The following is an 8,930-nucleotide window of genomic DNA, read 5'->3' on the forward strand; positions in this document are numbered from 1 at the left end:
TGTGCCAAATAATTGTATATACATATGTATGTACATATGTATGGCATCACATACCGTATATATTTCGATCATTTGCTTATTTGTTATAACCACATTTGCTAAATTTCAACACTTTAAGAAAATAATATTTTCATAACCTAACAAAATCAAACCAAATGCTTTAGTTTTTATTCAATATATTATTTATTTACCACTTCTATATATATAAATAATCATTAAATACAAAACTGTGATAAAAAATTTAACCATGAGGCTTTAAAAGTGTTTAAATCAGGAATAAGTATATATAATTTATTTAAACTTAAGTATTTTCACCTATTTTACTAAACCAAGCAAGCAAGAACTAAAAATAAATACACGTGAAATCAGACGAAATCCCATACACAAATGTGCTCGCATATGATTTGAAGCCACTGTACCTGTATACATGTAAATATGTATATGACCACTCTCCGCAAAGCAAATCAACCACATGTTTGCTTGTTTTATTTTTGCACGACGCGCATAAAAGCACATACACTCATACAAACATACGCTACTATCACTTCGCTCAGCTCCTACGCACGTTTGTGTGTTGCTGTTATTCGCTTGTTTCCCTATCGCCGCACTTCGCATTTGGCAAACTGCTGATTGGTCGTTTGTGCAAAATCGCACAGCTCGTGCAAACTTCGGCAAAAATTTGCGAAAGCTCAAAGCGAATAAAATTTTTGCACAGCACTTCGTAGCGGCATCGTGTCGTAGTTCAGACAGCTTCGCCTTTGTCACAAACTTCGTGACAGCGTGCCAAAAGTTCGGGCGATGTGACGCCGCTTGCTGATAGGTGGCCGTTGGCTTTGTTCGCGAATCGTTGTTTGCCTCCCGCACGGCGCGCCGCTTGTAGTTGTATGAGGTAGGTTAGGAACCCGGCAACGAAGCGCAAAAGTTGTTTTTTTTTTGTATTTTTTGCGTGTGCGAATAGGTTTGTATGTGGATATGTGTGCATATATTTTTCTATTTTATGCTGAGTTTTTTAGGAGAGCGCTGCGTGTTGGTTTGTTAGTTACCCGTTGGTTCGTTTTTGGAAGTGCTCCCGATGTGGCGTTCTGACTATACAAATGTATGTACGTATGTGCATAAGTGCGTATATTTATCTGTTGGACGACACTTCAGCTTACGTGTTTAAATGCTTTTTTGTGGGTTATTCGTTAACCTATTGGTGACCGCATAGTTAACAATATATTTAATGTTTTGCCAAATCGTATAATAAATAAAAAATATATTATATAAATTTAGCCAATATAGGATATTATTAGAAAATTCGAAGTAATACACTGAGAGTATAGCCACCAATTTTTTTAATAAAAAAAGGTAAAAATATTTTTCCTCGTTATAGTAATGTAAGCAAATATGGACCGCCATCTTTTTTTTTGGTATATAATTCACCGAATATATGCAATAATACAATCTAATTTATTTGATTAAGTTGAAAACCAACAATTAATTTTTATTAATTAATTATTTTTGTGAAACAATAACTCCACACGCAAAATATATTATAAACCGAAAAAAATATAAAAATACCCAGATCCCCATCTGCCTTTTACCCTTCCTTGACAATAATTGTTTCATCAACGTTAAAAACATTGTTGGCTGAATAATTAAAGCGGTCCATTTCATTTTCATGAATATCAAAAAAAGGTATTCACATAATATTTTGTGAAACCTCAAACTACAATGAATGGAAGATTTATCAACTGTAATTCAAGATAACTGGGTGGTCTATATTACCCACATGGTCCATATTTGCCTACTTTAACTTAATTGTTGAAGAAATCATTGACGATTTGAACAGTAAGCAGAGAGAAGATGATGAAGGGACTGAAACTGAGGATGTATGTCAAGTACAATCTAACTTCGAAGCTTTTGAAGTGCTAGAGTTTACTTTTAAGTATAAACTAATTTATGAAATACTTTTGGATTGAAATATAACGTATTAATTTCGATTTTTGAGTAAATGGTAATTTAGTCAGCTACTGATTAAAACAAATTGTTAACCAAATATTTTTATAATAAAAAATTTTCTCATAAAATCCTTATAACCACTACTTCCCACAAAGGGTTAATTTGATTTGAAGCCACCACCGTTATGCAAACATTTTGCGCGCAAGTGTGCTAATTTTTTTTTTATTATTTAATTTTTTTGCCAACTATTTGCTATTTTGTCTGTTGATTTTTACTCACGCACTCACTCTCACGCAACTGGTGGAGCAATAGTTACTTGCGTATGTATGTATGTGCGTAAGTGTTTGCTCGTATGTGTGCTGTTGTTGCGATTTTTTTTTGTATTTTCAGTATTTTTGCCTATCTACTATTTGCTGTTTTCGGCATTTGTTTTCGTGCGATTACGTTGTTGTTGCTCTTGAAATTGCGTTTTCAAGTTCAAGTTTATGGACGCGGCAGTAAAGTGGCCGTGGCTTTGAATTCGCGCATTGTTTTTTTGCGTAGCGATTTGGTTCGCTATTTTTTACGATTGCGATGGCGAATTATATTTGTAAGAAATTGTTTGTTTTTGTTATTTCTAATACTGTGGAGTTACTAAGTAGTTATTTAATATGGGATTTATGCATTATTTAAGCCCTTTCTACTTAATAAATACTAGTTAGTTAATTTTATATAAAAATAATATTATGTCGAAAATTTTTGCTGTTTCTGCTGTTCTCGGCTTTGCACAATTATCACATTTATTTGTGCTTTTTCATTTGCTCTTCATCCATACGCTTCGCACCGTCTTCGCACACATGTACATATATATATATGTAGTCAGTGCTTTTTCATGATGGCTGTTCTATTTTTGTAAAGTTCATTTTGTGTTCGCCATTTCTTCACCGCCACCGATCCAGCGGAACCCGCTCCGCCCAGCCGCAGTCCGCTATATTCTGCTTGTCCATTTGGTACAGAATTAATCATTTTGTTGTTAACGCAAGTAACTAACGCTCACGCATACATACATGCAAACATATATATGTATCTACATCAGTATATATGTATATGTAATTGTCATAGAACTTTTAGCAAAAATTTATGCGCTTTTCTGCTATCTTTGTTTTCGTATCGGCGCTTACATGCATGTAAGAAATTTATGTAAATGTTCTTTACGACCTCTTCTTCGCCAAATCGTTTTCAGCATTCAACGGCTTAATTTATGATTATTTTATTTAGTTCTTAGAACTTTTATTGTTTTTTATTTTTGTTTTTTGGTTTTGCACAAATCGTGCTTGGTAATGGGAGGCAGCTACGCCATCTTGGTAGGCTCTGACTGGTTTTTGCATACTGAGCCGGAGGCAAGGCGTGGTGAGTGACTTTTTGCAAAACTTCACAAGCTCTTACACATACACACAGATACATATGTATACCGATGTACGCCAGCAAAATTAGAATTAAATACATGACGAGTAACAAAACTTGGGGCACACGTGGAGCTGGCTGACCGGTCGCACGGCGACAACTTATTAGACACACAGTTCTTCACATATGTATATATGTAAGTGTGTAATTGAATTCAACATCCATAAATATCTGTTACGAATATTGGCTTCTGTCTGGATGTTAATTTTAACTTCTTTAGCGTTTGTCTCTAAGGCCGGGAACCGCTTGTATTCCAGTAAATATATACATTTTATGCAGAAACCATAAAGAGTTGGCACGCAAGATGACAAATTTGCAGAAAAAATCCGAAACAGGTAATTAGTTGGAATTATTCATTAAGAGGGAAAGATAATAGCAGGCCATTTGGGAGAGAAATTTTGCATACATATGTGTATGTCTGTATGTAAAATTTATTCAATGCTAAAATAGGCTGGAAGCTACGTATGCGCTGAACCATCTTTAAAAGAAGAATAAGAAACATTTTTGCTAAAATGTATTCGGCAACCTGATTCTAACTGGAACCTGGCTTAAATAGAAAGATAGAAAGCGCACGTACACCATTATATTTATGAATATTTATATTTATATGTTCTATATTTAGGCATATGAAATTAAAATTAAGTTGCAATAAATTATCTTCTTTTAATTGTTTAAATTTTATTTTATTTTTTTTTTTAGGTACTCAATAAGGCAAATCAAAAATTGATGTTAAATAGCTCACACTTCTAAGTCAATTTGTAGCATTAATTTAAGAATGTGAACTAAATTCCGTTGGAAAGTATGCACATTTTGGAACAGCTTTGGAGGCATCGACATAATTTTTAGCGTTTAATTCGGAGTACTTTTTGTAACGGGAATATTTATGTATTTACATATGTATATTCTTTTAATAAATTTATAAATATTAATTATGTCACAAATTCGAAAGAACTGCTATTTTTATGATTACAAAAACTAGGAGCTTATTGAAGCTATTCAAATTTAAATAAATTAATTTTTTAAAATATAATTTAAAGTTTTTATATTTTTTAACCGAAGAAGGAAAAAAGTTTTTAGAAGACTGAAAATGCAATTGAACTTCCCTAACTTAAGTCACCATAATCCACAAAAAAAAACTTCAAGTTAGAGAGGCTTCAGAGTTACGGAAGGAAATTTGTACAATTTGAAATTGTATGAAATTTGAGTTATATTGCCAATTCAAGAGTTCGAGTTATGGAGAACTTCGAGTTATAGAAGTTCAAGTTATGGAAATTCAACTTTATGTACACGGAATATATGAATTGCAAGTATTTTAGTTCCAAAATTGGTTGATTATATATTAAATATATAACATTATAATAAATATATTATAGTCCGACATTTTTTTCAGAAATTCATAAATTACTGTTATATATAGCTATTATTAAATAGAAAACAATATTAATAGCAAAAAATATTCTTAAATTATGCTAAAATTGTTGCTTAATATGTTGGATTCTGAGTACATATGTATCTACAGACGCACATATATTAGTATGTATGCATGCGCCCTTGAAAACTATATAAAAAAAATCCCTGTATACAATTATCAAATTACAAAAAAAAATATTTCTACAATAGACATACAAGTGCATATGTACCTCTAGGTATACCAAAGTAAGTCTACAAACTTACAGAAATTCTTATCTACACTAGTATCTAAGTTTCATTGCCAAATTTTAGCGTACCACATTGTTGTTGCTTTAGCATAAAGTTTACAAAAATATTTACAATACTTACAAATATTTGTGTTTTTGTTGTTTTGCATGATTTTATTAAGCGAAAACCTTGAAGTTGAAATTTATATTTTTTTCACTAATAAAATTCACGTAGAACATTTTCATATTGGCAACTATATTTGCACAAATGTACATACATACATGTGTTTATGTAAATATATACAGCTGTTAATGTATGTACAGCAACTGTGTGTATGCGCAGCAATTGTAATATTTTTACTAGCGACCTTCAGCGTTAAAGTAGCAGCCCCAAACACTTCGGGCGGACTTACAAATATATATATACATATATATGTAAGTATGTTTGTGCTCCGAAGCACACTAATATAATATAAAACATATATATGTACATATATATATGTACATATGTAATCACTTACAGCAACGTGGGCAAAAAAATGTGTGTCAGCGCAAAAATCAACACAAAACAACAACGAATTCTTGGCGAACTGGCGAATATTGTATTGGAATTGATATGAGCAGTATGTAACGAGATTACAATTTCGGTTGTAAACAAATAAACAACTTTTCCGGTATCAACATGTGTATGTATGTATGACAGTATTTACTTATGTAAATGCGAACTATACGTACATATGATGGATAGATATAAATGTCGAAATAAAAATAAATAAATAACAAAAACGCTACACTTGACTTCGTCATTTTGTGCTTTGCAGCAGTCAATTAGCGCTAAGATACAAATAGAATACATAGCATATATATTTGCTGTGTAAGTAAAATTATAATATGCAGTATTATTCGCGTTAAATGCAGGTACTTGTGAAAGTGTATCTTAGAGCTACGATTTATTTTAAGTTTATCAAAAATATATTAAAATTTTTGTATAAAATTCCAGTAACGATTATTATGCTAATATAAAAAAAATATAATAAAGAAAATGGTTGTCGTAAAGTCAAATATTCAAGTTGTAAAACAATAAAATTTAATTTTTTTGGGGAAGTGGGTGTGGCCCCGACCCCAAATAGATTTTTTGTATATAACTCGCAAACCAATAAAGCTATATAAACCAAACTTTCTGCCGTCAATTTCCTTCCGTACCCTACCATTCACCATGAAAATAGTTGAAAACGCATAATAACCACGCCCATCTCCCATACAAAGGTTAAGTTGAAAATTACTAAAAGTGCGTTAACTCACTGAAAAAACATCAGAAACACTAAATTTTGCAGAAGAAATAGCAGAAAGCTGCACACAGATTTTTTACAAAATGGCAAATGGCGTGGCGCCGCCCACTTATGAGTCAAAACCCCTATCTCAGAAACTACTCGACCAATTTTAATGATATATAATATTTTCTTGACACCCTGATGACACGTGTGGAGAATGGATGAAATCGCTTCACAACCACGCCTACTTCCCATATAACTCAATTTAGAATTCCATCCGATGCCTTCACATTATAATGGTTACATAAGTAAGCAAAGAAATACTGCATTTGAGATGTGGCATCACTTGTGGAAAATTTGTCAAAATCGGACTATAACTTTTCAAGGCCCCGGATATCAAGCATGAAGAACTCTGTGCCCAAGGGTAATTTATCACCGAAAATATCGGTAAATGTCTCAAATATTTTAATTTAATTTAGAGGAAATCTTTTTCTTCCAATTGTCTGTCTCTATACCAAAAATTTTTAAAATTGGATCATAACATCCCCTATCTACCATATACCTCATTATAGGTTTTTTTCAAATACATTGATGTTTATTTCGCATATAACGGTTAATTTGTGAGATATCTTAGCAAAATTAAGGGAGCATATAGTCTTGGATATAGCGTAACTTGGTGTTGAAAATGAGTGAAATCGGTTTAGAATTTACCTCAGCCCTTAAATACTATATATATGATGATTTTCGTTATTCTATTGCACTTTATGCCGAATATATGGGTAAAATTTTTTTCTTTAAAAAATTACACAAATAAATTTTCGAGAGTATAAAATGTTCGGTTGCACTCGAATTAAGCATTTTCTTACTTTTTTATATATAAAATACATACATACATATAGCGCATACTCTAATCAAGCTAATCAAAACTTACAACAACAAAATAAAAGAGCATAGAGCATAACCATAATAAATTCTAACATATACATACATACATATATAGAAAAGACAAGCTTTTTCTCTGACATACATAGACACATATTATATATACATACATTCTTACATACATATGTAGATATATATTTATGCTCACAATGCTTGTAAAATCATAGTGTTTGCACAAATAAATTTCATTACATTTGTTCTAATTTTGTGATTTTGAATTTCAGTGCCTTGAGATGTACATACATATATATATATATAGAGAAATATACATACATACATATGTGCATATATATATATGTATATGAATGCATGTTCGTTTGTATTTCTTTTTTTTTTTGCTTTTAGTTCTTGTTGACTTTTTGCTGTTAATTTAATGAAAACTAAAAATTATCTTTGTATTAGTTTTTTTGTTGTTTTTGACATTTTCGCTCTGCGTCCACGTTTTTTGAATTGGAAAATACGCATTGATATAGACGAATTGCAAGCAAAATTGAATTTAGAATATTCTATAATTTCAGCAAAAATATTAAAATACCGTTGAAACTACAACAGATTGTAGAAATCCACTGACAATGAAGTAAAAAATAGTTCAGCTTGTAGATATGTAAATGCGTATGTGTGTCTGCATTTATTTTTGTAAGTCAGTGTGGTTGACTCGGTGAGCATAGGCGGGTATATTCAAGGTCAGCGCGCTAAAAGCCAGCTTTTTATGTAGTACATATGTCTGTATGTATGTTTGTAGCTAATGTTTTTGTGGCAGCAATAAAAAATATCGAAAAATTTGTTGTAGCATTGCTTTTGTTTTTCCATACTTGCATACTTCGTTCTTATTTCAATTTCATATAAATTAATTTTATTTATTATTAAAATTTGGCATATTTTTTATTGTTCACTCACTCCTTATCTCTCTCTCCCCCACACTCTCTTTGCTTTAGCAGTTGCACGTACACACACCGCTATTCCATTGTGTATTACAACATCATGTTTTCCCCATTTTGCTTTTGTCTGCCATTTGTTTACAGCTTAAAAAAGCTTACACAGCATTGGTTCTCTTCCACTTATTTATGCGTACTTTTCGTATTCTTTTCGCTTTTTCATGTTGTAACAGCTGCCGATTAGCTCCATTGCGCGCCATTACAACAAATATGCCTTAGAACTGTTATTTTTTTGAGCATTTTTGCCGATCTTTCGCAATTTTGCTGAACGTTTCGCGCCCCCCGGAAATATGCTGTCCACCAAATCGAACTACCTTTTTACACACAGACATACATATATATGTATGTATGTATATTGTGTAAGCATCTGAAGGGCTTTGCCATGCACAATTGTGGAGATATGAAACGCTGTTGGCGCGTTCTAGGAGTGTGTGGGGAGCGGCGGTTTGGCAAATTCACTTATGTATGTAGTTGAAAAAAGCATAAGCGTCGGGCAAAAAGTTTTCGCTTTGCGTTGGGCATCCAAGTCTACCGCTGACAAGCTGACGAAACGCAACGACGAACGCGCGTATGAGTTCTTAGTTTTTTTGGAATTCGGAAAAAAATACTAGAAATTATTAATAACAATAATATATTTAAATGTTGTACTTTAGAAATTAAAAAAAAATAATTAAAAGTTAAATAAAATTAAATGAATTAAAACTATTGTTTGTTAAATGCCCTTAACGTGTGAAAAGTAATGTAGTTCGTAAGCAAAACAT

The 8,930-nt window shown here is 31.9% G+C and overlaps 1 long non-coding RNA gene across 1 annotated transcript; it reads left to right on the forward strand.

Moving 5' to 3' along the window:
• Window positions 1–2,715: 2,715 nt before the first annotated feature.
• Window positions 2,716–4,251, forward strand: LOC128922798 (uncharacterized). The gene is made up of 3 exons (XR_008471984.1): window positions 2,716–3,520; window positions 3,605–3,719; window positions 4,084–4,251. It is a non-coding gene; the product is annotated as an uncharacterized LOC128922798 (long non-coding RNA).
• Window positions 4,252–8,930: the final 4,679 nt, after the last annotated feature.

This window comes from Zeugodacus cucurbitae, chromosome 6 (genome assembly GCF_028554725.1).
Source record: "Zeugodacus cucurbitae isolate PBARC_wt_2022May chromosome 6, idZeuCucr1.2, whole genome shotgun sequence".
NCBI lineage: Eukaryota > Metazoa > Arthropoda > Insecta > Diptera > Tephritidae > Zeugodacus > Zeugodacus cucurbitae.